Genomic DNA, 13,726 nt, shown 5'->3' with positions numbered 1-13,726 from the left:
CATTATTATTGTGTTACTGTTGATTTCCTCTTTTATAGCTGTTAGCAGTTGCCTTATGTATTGTGGTGCTCCTATGGTAGGTGCATAAATATTTACAATTCTTATATGTTCTTCTTGGATTTATCCCTTGATCATTGTGTAGTGTCCTTCTTTGTCTCTTTTAACATTGTTTATTTTAAAGTCTATTTTATCTAATATACTTATTGCTACTCCAGCTTTCTTTTGATTTCTATTTGCATGGAGTATCGTCTTCCATCCCCTCACTTTCAGTCTATATGTGTCCCGAGGTCTCAAGTGCTGCATTTAATGTTGTCCAACAGGTGTCTTAGGCTGTCTTCATTTCTTTTCATTCTTTTTTCTTTATTCTGTTTGATGGCAGTGATTTCCATCATTTTGTCTTCCACGTCACTTATCCTTTCTTCTGCCTCAGTTTTTCTGCTTTTGACTCCTTCTGTGTATTTTTCGTTTCAGTTATTGTATTGTTCCTCTATGTTTGTTTATTCTTTAATTCTTTTATGTCTTTGTTAAACATTTCTTGCATCATCTCGATCTTTTCCTCCATTCTTTTTCCGAGGTCCTGGATCATTTTCACTATCATTATTCTGAATTATTTTTCTGGAAGGTTGCCTATGTCCATTCATTTAGTTGTTTTTCTGGTGTTTTATCTTGTTCCTTAATCTGGTACATAGTCCTCTGTGTTTTTAGTTTAATCTGTCTTTCTGTGAATGTGGTTTTCATTCCACAGGCTGCAGGATTGTAGTTCTTTTTGCTTCTGCTCTCTGGTCAATCCCCACTTGTTTATGTTGTAGAAAATATACATCAGGTTTACCTATATACTTGTATGCACATCCTTCTTCATATTACCATGTAGTACCTTTTTCTAAAGTTAAAAAGTATTTTTTAAGAGTAAGTGTTTCCTAATTTTATAAAAAATAAGGAATAGCATATTGAACCAGGTGGTATTGAATTAAGTGAATTTAAATATGATTTTGGTTTGAAGTTTTTTAGTTTCCTTGAAGATATATTGAAATATTGGAAAAGATGGTCAGAACAATTGCTTCACAGCTATGTATTCTGATGGCTAGAATTACACTATGGTTTTTTGTTTTTTTTTTTTTTTTTTGTGGTACGCGGGCCTCTCACTGTTGTGGCCTCTCCCATTGTGGAGCACAGGCTCCGGACGCTGGACGCATAGGCTCAGTGGCCATGGCTTACGGGCCTAGCCGCTCCGCAGCATGTGGGATTTTCCCAGACCAGGGCACGAACCCGTGTCCCCTGCATCGGCAGGTGGACTCTCAACCACTGTGCCACCAGGGAACCATAAAACTATGGTTTTACATTTACCAAGCCTCAAAATACCCACAAAGACATTTGTGTGGCTTCTCTTACATGGGAAGAAGTTTGAATGCTTCTGCTTTATTGCACATCATATTCAGGAAAGAAACAAGATAGGATGAGCTCTTCCCCATTGTACATGCCCGTACCAGTCAGGCTAGAGAAGTTTGAAAGGAGCTCTCTTCACCCCTTTTATAACAGGAGCAGGGAAACAAACTCCTTTTCAAATTCTTTTTTCTCTATGAGAAACAAAGAAGAATGCTAAAGGATTGGTAATATCCCTGATTATTTACACGCCCTCACTTACCCTAAGCAGACATAGTAAGAGGGTACCTACTGCTAGAACTGTGGGGAATTAGTTGGAAGACTCATTCAAAAGTAAATTTTTCTCTAATTGGGAAGTAGATTTTCTTAAATTGCCTCTTCACGTATTATGAATAGTTCTGTGATATTTTATAGCCAATTAAAATTGATTGGATCCATTGAGTTTTCTCTTTAGAGTACTTTAATATGAAAACCAGTTTGAAATGAGTCCAGACTTGAGACAGATGGTTAAATTTATGTTTAAAGAAATCTAAATTTAAAAAATGAATAAAACTTGGAAAAGGCTCTTTTAGTTGATTTCCTTATTTTGAGTCCACTAAGAATGGCAACTGGCTTTCTTATTTGATAATCACCAAATCTTGGAGATTTAAGAAAATCAGAATCATGTATGGATGATGCATGGAGGTCCTCTAGAAAAGTACTCCGAAATTCAAATTCACCTCTCAGTTCAGCATATGAAAGAAATGCATTTTGGATACATGACCTACTAAAGACCAAAGTAGAGTTCAGGCTATGTTTATTGGTTATCAGTTTTGTTGAAATGACCTGAAAGTGGGAGGATTTGTCTTTTTTGGACCTACTTATTAATACATGATCTTTCAGCAGCTAATTTATGGCATGAATGCTTTTCACTGCATGGAGCTTAATATGATAGGACCTTTACAAGGTCATAAAGAGTAATGGCGCTCTTAGTTATTAGTCTAATTTACATTGGGTTAAAGCTGCAGAAATTAGAGTGACAGCTGTAATATTTGCATCAGATGCTGAGATGTTATGTGGGATGGAATATGCTACATGATTAATTTATATTCTGCAGATAACGTCCTAAAAATAATATGAAAGTTCAATAATATGGTTTGTCCCTATTTTGCTTAGTTTTATTAAGTAAACAAAGCTAAGTTTCATATACAACGAGATTAAGAGAAGTTATGTCCTTTTGCTGATTTTCCTCTATATTTTATAGGTGAGCTCCTTAACAATATTAGTTTTGGACTTGATTACTAGAAAGATGATATAAACAGATGCAGAAGGTAAAATTGTAATCTTTCTATAACTTCTAATTTTAAAAAAATTATTTAAGTTTAAATTTATTTTTTTAAAGTAAGAACTATATTAATTTGTGCATTTTCTTGTTATGTGCCAGGCACTGTTATTTGCATAACTGATCTTGTAGATAACAGAACACATGGAAATCCCTGCCTCCTTGAGCTTACATTTTAGAGCAGAAGATAGCTAATTAGTAAAATAAATAAATGAAACATATAGTATGTTAGGTGGTAAAAGGTAAAGTGGAGAAAACATGGTAGGTAGATAGGATGTTGAGCGGATGATCAGGTTAGTTGTCATGGAGAAAGACATTTAAATGAAGAGTGAAACAAGTGAGGGAGTGAAGCATGTGATTACCTGGGGCAAAGAGTACTCCAGGTAGAGGGAAAAGCCAAAGCAAAGTCATTGAGATGGGATCATGTGTGGCATATTTGAGGAGTGGTATAGACAACTGTGTGGCTGGAACTGAGGGATTGATAAAGGAAAGTTGTGGAGGTATGAGATGAGGTCAGAGAGGAAGAATGATGGTGGGTGGTACGGGAGGCACAGCTTACCCCGGATCGTGCTGGTTCTTTTAAAACCCTTGGACTTTTACTCTGAGTAAGGTGGAAAACCATTGGAGGGTTTGAGCAAAGGAATGACATGAACTTACATTTTAACAGGATAATTCTGGTAGCTTTGTTGAGAATCATATGAGTGGTTGGGGAAGGATGTAAGTAAGATTACTTCTAGGCTATTGGAGTAATACAGGCAAGGATTCATGCTGGCTTGGACCTGAGTGGTAGCAGCAGAGGTGGTGAGAAGCGGGCAAATTCTGGATACATGTACAATTGATTCTTGTTGTTTATGGTAGTTATATTCTAAAAAGTCACTGTGAATACTAAATTAGCATTAGCTGATTACTGAATCATTGCCCCTGGTGAGCATAACATAAGGGATTAGATCCCTTTAAGCAGGGTCACAACATTTTCGACAGTTGATCAGTACATCAGTTTGTTTTTTGTGTGTTTCTGTTTAAAGACACCTTCTTTAATATATATTGTTGACTCATTAACACTAAACTCACAGCTAGCAGTACTATAACTCACGACTAAACAAAGCTATCTAACACATATTTGCTCTATCAGGGACATCACAGCCTCCTTGAGCATAAGAATACTAGGCAGCACTTCAGCACTCTGCTTGGGGGTCATTTTAAAAGCAAAGTTACCATCGAAAAGCACAAAAATGCAAAAAGTGTGGAACTAAATAGACTACAAAAACGAGTTTACAGTAGAAGAGCTGAAACAAAAAGGCCGAGCATAGCTTTTCAACCTCAGTTGAGAATGTGTGTATCAGGTGACTCCTTTGCTGCTCTGCATGTGTGCATGTCCATGATTGACCTGAAAAGCAATGTGTGTATCAATTTTGGGATTAAAAAGAAATTTTAGGCAGTAGGTCTGAATTCATGGAAATATGGAATCCATGGAAATATGGAATCCATGGATACTGAGGATTTATTATATACTGAAAGTAGAGCTTAAGGATTTGCTGATGAATTAGATGTAGAGTGTGAGAGAAAGAAGTCAAGAATGATTCCAATATTTTTGGCCTGAGCAATGGGAAGGATGGCATTGTTGTTACTGAGATGGAGAAAAATAGAGGAGGAGCAGATTTGGAGGTGAAGATCAGGTGTTTGGTTTTGAGATTCTTATTAGACATCTAAGTGGAGATGTCAGATTTGCACTTGGATCTCTAATTTTGGAGTTCCAGCGAGACTTCTGGGGTTGAACTATCAATCAGATTGTTAGTTGATATTTAAAGCCATGAGATTTGATGATATTACAAAGGGTGTTAATTAAAATAGAAAAGAGTCCTAAGTCTGAGCTTAACATTAAGAAGTCACAAAAATGCGGAGGACATTGTAAAGAAGACTAAGATGAAAGGAAAACCAAAAGAATATTATTCTGGAAGCCAGATGGGGTGAAGGGATTTCAAGGAAGAACAAGTGATCACGTGATTTGCAGTTGCATGCTGCTAAGACAAAAGATGAGGACTAAAGTTTGGATTTAGCAAAACGTGCGTTATTGGTGACTTTGACAAGAACAGTTTCAGTGGAACAATGGAAGGAAACACCTAAATGGGATGGGTTTAAGAAAGACTGAGAAGAAAAAAACTGGAGATAACTAGTATACACAAATCTTAGAAATTTTGCAGTAAAGGGAAAGAGAGAGATAGGGAGTTAAGTAAAAGAAGTAGAGTCAAGGGGGATTTTTTTTTAAAGATTAGGAGCTATTATAGCTTGTTTGCTGACAAAAATGTTCCCATGAAGAAGAAAAAGTTGATGAGGCAGCAGAATGAAGGAAGAATTGCTGGAGCAATGTCCTTGTTGTATAGGACTAGAGAATGGATTTAGTACACAAGGGAATGGATTGGTCTCAGCTAAGAGTAAGGGCAGTTTATTCATTGAAATAGTGCAAGAGAGGCTACAGCCTTATTCAGATAAGAGGTTAGATAGACTGGTGAGAGCTTGTGGAATTTCCCTTGAGATTCCATTTTTCCCCCCTTAGTGGGGTTCATGGGCTCCCTCTTCATACTTATATGGTTCCAAATTCAAAATCACATAGTACATATCAGTAAGTAGACAGTGAAAACTTTTTCTCCCACGTATTACCCAGTTTTTTTTTTCCACGAGGAAACCAATATGAAGTTTCTTCTAGATATATTCTACTCATAACCTGTGGCTTTTAAACCATTTCATTAAGAATATTCATCAACTTATTAGATAACCTTGTATATTATAGCACATTATTAGGAGTTTTAGATCATGACTAGTTGGTTATCCATACTAAATATATGGTGATCTCTACACTCCCTCTTCTACAATTATATCCTAACATTATGATGACTGTTTTGTGAACCTCCATCTTAATTTTCTTGTCAAGCATTTTTAAGGAAGAGACTATGAATATGTGTCTCTCACAGAACTTAGGACGTCATGGAATCTGGATAAAGATTTAAAGGATGAATTCCCTTAATTTGCTGTAAATGTTGTTCTCCCACACACTTGACTAGTCTTATAAAGCAGAATGATAGTTTTTTTTTTTTAAATTCTGGCCGTTTTTATCTATTAATATTACCTATAGTGTAAGCATACCTGCTTTGAAACATACATATTAAAACTAAATTTTTTTCTATCACTGAGACTTTTAATCTCTAGGCTAAATAACTGAATTTTTTAATTTAGTGAATATTCAGGTACTTCTGAGCTTTAGTCAATTTTTACAACTTTCCATTTTTAACTTTTTATTTTGACATTATTTCAGACCAACGGAAATTTTGAAAGAATAATGCAAAGAATTCCCATATATATTTCACCCATATTCTCTAAATATTAATATTTTAGCACATTTACTTTATCCTTTTCTTTGTCTGTACATGAGAGAGAAACAAAAACTGGTTCTTCTGTCCTTTTGACATGTTCCCGTTATTTATTGAGCACTTATTTTCTGGCTCATCTTATACTCTTTCTGCTCTAGGTCTTGCTTCATTTCCCTAGGGAGCTATAGTTCCATTTAGTAGAAAACAGTATTTAGAAACCAATATTTGGGCACTGGGTGTGCTCATTGCTACTGGGATGTCTTTGTTTTAGGTCCTTTCAATGGATATAGATAAGAAATAAACAAATGTACGCACACACACAGACACACACACACACACACACACAAATACATCTGTGCCTATTTCTATACCTATTGCTCTATCTATAGTAAAACTGAAGTATTCACATTGATATTTCCAATTCCAGTTGAACACCAAATAGTTCATTCTGTCTTTTCCTATTTATGTGTTTGTAATTTCCTTCTCTGACGGTGAGACACCTGGCTACTATTATTCACAATCTACTTACTTGTTCAATCCTAAAATAACAGAAGATAATTTCAGAATTGCTAATTTATGCCTCTGAAAAAAGAAACCTACTGACTACAGTTCAGTATTTGTTTAGACCTCTTTTTGTCTTTAGTCTTCCTCTGTAGTCAAATACTGTTTCCAAAGTTACTTGGATTAATGCTTTCCTTCCCCACTCCTTTCAGTGTGGTTACATTACTCACTGGGAAATACAGTTTGGTTCATTTGTTTCTATTGTGTCCCATTTTAGGTTGTTTTTCTGCTCTTACCCTTGTTGATTTTGTTTATTTATTTTGTTAATGGTTAGACATTAATGGTTTCAAAAGTCAGAACTGTACAAAAGTAGATATTTAGAGAACTATATCTTCTTTAACTATATCTCTTTATTTCTTATACAAAAACGACAACATTATGATATGTTTTTTATTTTGATTTTCTACCTGACATTGTATCCTGAAAGATCTCAGTATTTCAGTTTGTAGATTTCTTTGTTGTTCTTTTTAATTGCTGCATAGCACTTCATTATAAGTTATTCAAGCACTTTCCTCTGTATGAACATATAGTTTATTTGTAGTTTTTTCAGTTATTTACACTACTACCATGAATAAGCTTGTGTGTAAGGTTTTTTTTTATTGTTGAAAGAATATCTTAAGCATAAATTTCTAGAAGTGTGAATGCAGAGTCAAAATATAAATGTGTATGTAGTTTTGTTAGATATTGCCAAATTTCCTTCTATAAAAATTATACCGATTTACATTCCCACTAGATATGTATGAGTATCAGTTTCCCCACATCCTTGCCAAAACAGTGTTTGCCAATTTGGTACATAATTTTGATTTGCATTTCTTTTATTATGAGTGAGGGATTGAGGTTGACCACCTCTTTATATGTTTAAAGTATTTATTTTTTAGCGAGTTCTTTTGCCCATTTAAAAAAATTGAAGTTTGGTCTTTTTTTTCCTTAAAATTTCCTTAAAATTCCTTAAAATTTTAAGGATTTAAAAGGTATATTACAGTGAATAGCCCTTTATCTGTTATACATGGTACATACATTTTCTGTGAATTTGTTGGTCGTTGTTTGACTTTATGGTCTTTTGTCCACAAATGACGATACTTTAGCTACTCATACTGCTGTGAGAAATAAACGTCCTTTGTCTCTGTCCCAAGAGTCTTGTCTCTTTTGGCCACATCCATGAAATTGAGGCAGCCTAACTTTTTAACTTGTCAAGTAGGGTAGAATCTCATTCTTTTCATGTTCTTGACAAAGATTTGTGTCCTTTTATTTTTCTTTATTTTCTTTTTCTGCAGGATTTTTTCTTTTTCCCTTTACCAAAGTCCCTTCGTTTTAACCATTTCTGCCTGAAGTATTACCTTTCTAAGACTGCCTCCTTTATCTTCCATATGCACTTTTAAGTCCCTTCCTTGTAGTCAGTTCGGTGACCTACCATTACATGTTTTCAGTACTTTCACATGTAGGGTGGATCTTCTTATGGTGGTTTTAGATGAGTCTTAGGCATACTGCTATCTCTTCTCTTCTCTCTTTAGTGCATTTTTCTTCTCTCTTTTTTTTTTCAGAACAGTCTTTGGTGTCCATGAATGCTTGCAGTGGGAGGGTGAGAGATCATTTGCAAAGATTTGATGTTTATTTTTCTACTCATTGAAAATTTTAGATTTGGACATTCTCTGCCTATTATACTGAGGGTGCAGGTTTTGTTTTTCTTTTTGTTCTTTATTATATTTTTAGGTGATATGTGGGAGATTCAGAATTATGCTGCTGCCCAGCTACTCAGAATCCCCCCATGCACAGCTTTGCAGTTAGGGAATATAGCTTTGGGACTTCCCTGGCGGTCTAGTGGTTAAGACTCCCGGCTTCCACTGCAAGGGGCATGGGTTTGATCCCTGGTCGGGGAACTAAGATCCCTCAAGCCGTTTGGCCAAATAAATAAATAAATAATTAAGGGAAAAAAAGAGAGAGAATATAGCTTTGACCATGGTATATCATTCAATTTATAGGCTATTAAAAAGACTGTGGGTCAATTGAATCTAGCAGTCACTATATGCAAGGAAATGATATTTCCTTGCTTGTTATTTCCAAACTAGGGAGCTTGCTTTTTAAAGGTATTTTATATTGAATTTAAAAATATCACTGTTTTAGTTCCTTGAACAGTTTAAAACTCATAATGCATTTCAATAAATATTTCTTGATTGATACATCAAATTTTTTTATACTAGGAAATTTATTAAAGCTAGCACACTATGGATGCACATCTTGTATTTTTTTAATGCTTCATAGGAGCGTATAATCAAAAAGGTTTTTTCAGCTCTCCAAATTCTGTGTCTTCTTTAGCCTTTGTTGTTAACTGTGCATTGTGACAATTTTCTGCCATTTGATTTCCATCACAATCCAGTGGATGGAGAAGGGCACACGATTTAACTCCCAGGATTAAAAATTAGAAGCTAAAATTTAGATTAAATGATCTGCTTGGGTTGCACAGCTAAACAAAGGAGGAGCTGAGATGAAAATTGACTCAGAACATCACTGAGTAAAATAGGTAGCTCATTCATTGTTCCCACATATCATACTTGAACTTTAGCTTCCAAGTGAAAAAACATATGCGGACATTTAGGCCAAATAACTTGTAAGTTAAGATGAATTCTCATTCATTTTCTTTTTACTCAGAGTAATAAGTAAACGTTATATACTTGAGGAGGAACGTTTTGAAAGAAAGGAAAAATGTTAAGGTGGGAGAATATTTATCCAAATCAAAGCAGAGACTACTTGCAGTTTACTTTTGGAAAATAATCACTTCTCATTTATTATCCAGAGACTTTTCACCATAATATTTAACAAATGGTAAATGCTTCAGAAGTTTATAATAACAAATACTTGACTTTCTAGACTAGCTTAATGGCTAGTCTAGCCTGTCTCTTATAAATGTCAAACATACATAATTGAGTTTTGCTGGCTTCATAATATTGTTTGTGGCATGACGCTGTATACACACTCTTGTTACTACAAACATTAAACGAGTTTGTCAACAAGTGGTGGAAAAGAATTGTAATTCAGTCTCTTTGTGAATTTCATTATGTGGAGGAGGAAAAATTGAATGTTTTTCTCCCTGTTAATTGACACATAGAATAACTCCATTTCCTGCTTCAGTGCTTCTCATCATTTGGAAAAAAAAAAAAAAGCATACAGCAACAGAGGTATGATTCTGTGTCTGTCATTAGAATTTATTCACTCTGTGTACTTCACATTAATTTTAAGCTCAAGTGTAGTTATTTAAAAGTTAAGAAAGTATAATATTGATCTGAGATATATTCTGAACCAAAAAGCTGTGTGGCAGGAATGGTGGTGGGTAGTATTTTGCAATATATTTTATGTGAATGGAATTTAAAAAAATTTAGGGCTTCCCTGGTGGCACAGTGGTTGAGAGTCCACCTGCCGATGCAGGGGACGCGGGTTCGTGCCCCGGTCCAGGAGGATCCCACATGCCGCGGAGCGGCTGGGCCCGTGAGCCATGGCCGCTGGGCCTGTGCGTCCAGAGCCTGTGCTCCGCAATGGGAGAGGCCACGGCAGTGAGAGGCCCGCGTACCGCAAAAAAAAAAATTTTAGTTGTAACTTTGGTTTTCACACAATATTACTATTTCTTGAATTTACTTACATAGTCTCTTTGGAACCCTAAATGTTTATTTTAAAACAAATCAAGAAAAAGTACAATAGAATCCCGTTTCAAATCATGGCAAATGAGCATGTTTTTGAAACTTTTTGTTCATGTCTACAAGGGAGGAAGTATGGGGTGCATGCCCAAGTACATCTTACAACCAAGTGCACGAGTGTCTATGAGCGTAGAGGACAACAAACCAACCAACAAAATAGCCCTACTACGACATACCCCATTTTCAGTTTTCAGCTGAAACAGTTTTCAGCTGTTTTTAAAGAATCTTTTAGCATTATGTATTATTATTTTAATGTAATGGATTCTGCCTCAGATGTTTTCAAAAGCATTTGTTTTCTAAATTTGCTAATGACCACTGGTAAGCTATTGATAATTAGATTTTGGCTATGATAGCCTTCTTCAGATTGTTGGTCATACACTGTATCTGATAAAGAGAAAAAAATTATTTGAGAAGTTCTTAACTTTTCTAATATAATTTTGGATTATAAAATCTTAGTGAGCTGAGTGTTGTATATTTCATGCATCATTTCTACACCAGCTAGAAAGACAGATGGGTAGTGTGCAGCTTAAAAATCTGTGCAAATAGGAGGACAGATGGGTGGTTTAAATGGTTTAAATGTCTCCATGAAAATGTTTGTGTGGAGAGCTTGACTCTTGAAGTTACACTAAAAAATCTAAGTAATTAATTGGGAATAATAGAGTTCATATAAAAAGCAATATTTTTAAAGAAGTGACATAAAATATGGACTTCATTGAATTTACTAGTTATAATTTTTTAACTTATAATAAAAATCAACAAATTAGAATACAGTACTCAAATATTGTTGCCTTATTTTCTTAGTATGAACACGTGGACCCCAGAAGACTTCTTTATTACTTAGATTTATCTGCATAATTGTACATGAACTTTTGAAACATCTGTTGTCAGAATTTGTTGAATTCCAAGCAACAGCAACTTAAACTAGTTTAAAAATGATGAATCAAAAACAAAACAAAGCAAAACAAAACCAACTCAAGGAAAAAGGCCTTAGAAAGGGCTGTTCTGGCAACTTCTGCAGCAAATGTTCATGGACTTTCACTCCAGCAGCTGTTCAGGCATTAATGTGACATAGCTCTCAGCCGAAAGATTGGTACCTATTTCGTTGGGAATACAATTTGGATCTTGGGTGGTATCTTCACATGGGAGTCTCCCCCTGACTCATGTGGGTAAGCAGAAAAGGGGGTTGTCATTTTAGAGGAAGGCTGCAAGGCTGGCCGTAGATGTATCAATTGTACTGGCTCTTTTAGAAATGTGTTTCTGCAAGAAGGATACTTAAGTAGCAATGTTTATGGGTAAATAAATATAGTATTCTATGAAAAAATTATTAAAGTAACTGTGAACATGTAGGCAGATGTGTTCCTGAGAATGTTAAAAAATCATTTGTGATTAGCATTATTGAAGTGGTTTATTAATTCCTAAGTTAATGCCATACAGAGTAAGTTACAACTACTCTAGGGATTTATATTAGATGAGGCAAAAAATTTATTGGTATCTGAATGAACATTTTTAAAAATTCATAATTCAAATCATATAATTTTTAAAAAATCACAGAGCATCCTTCATAATAAGGGGAAGAATTTTTTAATGAATTTCTTATTTCAGTTATGTATTTAAAAATTTATATGATTATTTACTAGTTCATGGTGTAAAATATATTATCCTGTGGGTTGCAGTCAAAAAGTGAGAAAACCCACTTGTTTGATGGCTAATGTTATCTTTTTCTGACCCCTTCATATCAGAACTGAATTAATATGTTTGCTCCCATCCTCCCACTGTAGTGAATCTCTTTCACTCTGTATTAGAATCTCTTTCCAGTCAGCTGTGAAAGGGTTAGGAAATATACTCTAGTGATTAAGTATTTTCTCATCAACAGGTTCTTTATGTTATAAAGTGAAATAGGTTATCCAGGGCAACATTTTGTGAATAACTTGGACAATTATGAATATCCCTCTGAATAGGAACCAGCTAATGGTCTTTGGCTAGAGAATTATGCTCTGTAAAATATTATATGCAGCTCCCCGGAAGAAGTCAGTGGTGGTTCTAATATCCAGAAACACTAGAATTTGTTAGTAATAGAGACATACCAGTCTGCTGGAAAGTTCTGTTTCCTTTTTCACCAGCTGGATGTAGTTCCTTGCCTCAGAATTAGAAAAGTGATGAGAAAGGCAAGAAAATTGTTCTAATTCTATTGCTATACCTGAGCATGTTCTGAGGTTTCCTCAGTCTGCAAAATCCCTGGCCTTTTCTCTGCTTTTGGCCCTCGGCTGAGGACATTCTCCAATAGGGAGTACTTTTCTGACTCCTGTCTATAGGGAATACCCAGATGGATGCTGAGCCTGAACAGAGTGGAAGCAGAGGAGAGCCTCTGGTGTCTAAAATTCTCAACATAAGATCTATTTTGGGGGAAGATTCATTTGGAGGAGTCTCTTTGGATAGAGGGCAAAAATTAATATATACTTTGAAAAGTTTATTCACTAAATCTAAATAATTGACAAGAAATATTTGTTCAGTTTGCATCAAACATTGAAGATCTGCTTAAAAATTTCATTTATTTGTATAGTCATTCATTTATATTGCCAGTCTGTAAATATTTTCTGAATGATTTTAGTAAAGGAACCACAAAAAGTTTTTTTTTTTAATTAATTTATTTTAGCTGGGTTGGGTCTTCATTGCTGCGCGTGGGCTTTGTTGCAGCGAGTGGGGGCTACTCTTTGTTGCGGTGCATGGGCTTCTCATTGCGGTGGCTTCTCTGTTGCGGCAAGCGGGGGCTTCAGGAGTTGTTGTGCGCGGGCTTAGTTGCTCTGCGGCATGTGGGGTCTTCCAGGACCAGGGCTCGAACCCGTGTCCCCTGCATTGGCAGGCGGATTCTTAACCACTGCACCACCAGGGAAGTCCACAAAAAGTTTTAGTTCATAAAATTATCATCTCCTAGACTTCTGTATCAAGTTTAAATTTCTCTGCTTGATTTCTAAGTCATTCACAACCTAAAACTGTCCTACCTGTACAGACATATTTCCTTCATTTCCTCAAAACTTGCTGTCTTTGAGCTTACTGCTTTGCTTGCCTATGGAACATTGCTTATTCTCTTCATGTTTTCACTCAGTATTCCAAATCACTAGACCATGGGTTGTATGTCAAAGACTCTGTTTTGCCAAATACTCAATTCTCAATGTCTAGCACAGTCCCTGGGGGTGAACAGTTAATAATATTTACTGAACGAAAGGAAGGAAGAAATGGAGAAAGAGAGGGTGAGAGGGAGGAACTGTTGTCTATCCTGTCTTTCTTATACCTTTCCAGACTTGCCTCATCTTTTAAGGTCTGTTTTCTCCACAGTCTCCTCTGACTTCCCTGGTCTTTATTCATATCTCAAACCTAGACCTCAGAATTTAACATTATTTACAAACTTTCTTGTT

The 13,726-nt window shown here is 35.5% G+C and overlaps 1 protein-coding gene across 6 annotated transcripts in view; it reads left to right on the top strand.

Moving 5' to 3' along the window:
- Positions 1-13,726, top strand: part of FER (FER tyrosine kinase) — a 477,424-nt gene that overhangs the window by 121,880 nt on the left and 341,818 nt on the right. The gene's annotated exons all lie outside the window — the stretch shown is intronic.

This window comes from Phocoena sinus, chromosome 3 (assembly GCF_008692025.1).
Source record: "Phocoena sinus isolate mPhoSin1 chromosome 3, mPhoSin1.pri, whole genome shotgun sequence".
In the NCBI taxonomy this organism is placed as follows: Eukaryota; Metazoa; Chordata; class Mammalia; order Artiodactyla; family Phocoenidae; genus Phocoena; species Phocoena sinus.
Note: the sequence above shows the minus strand (reverse complement) of the source record. Positions and strands in the feature narration are given on the sequence as shown.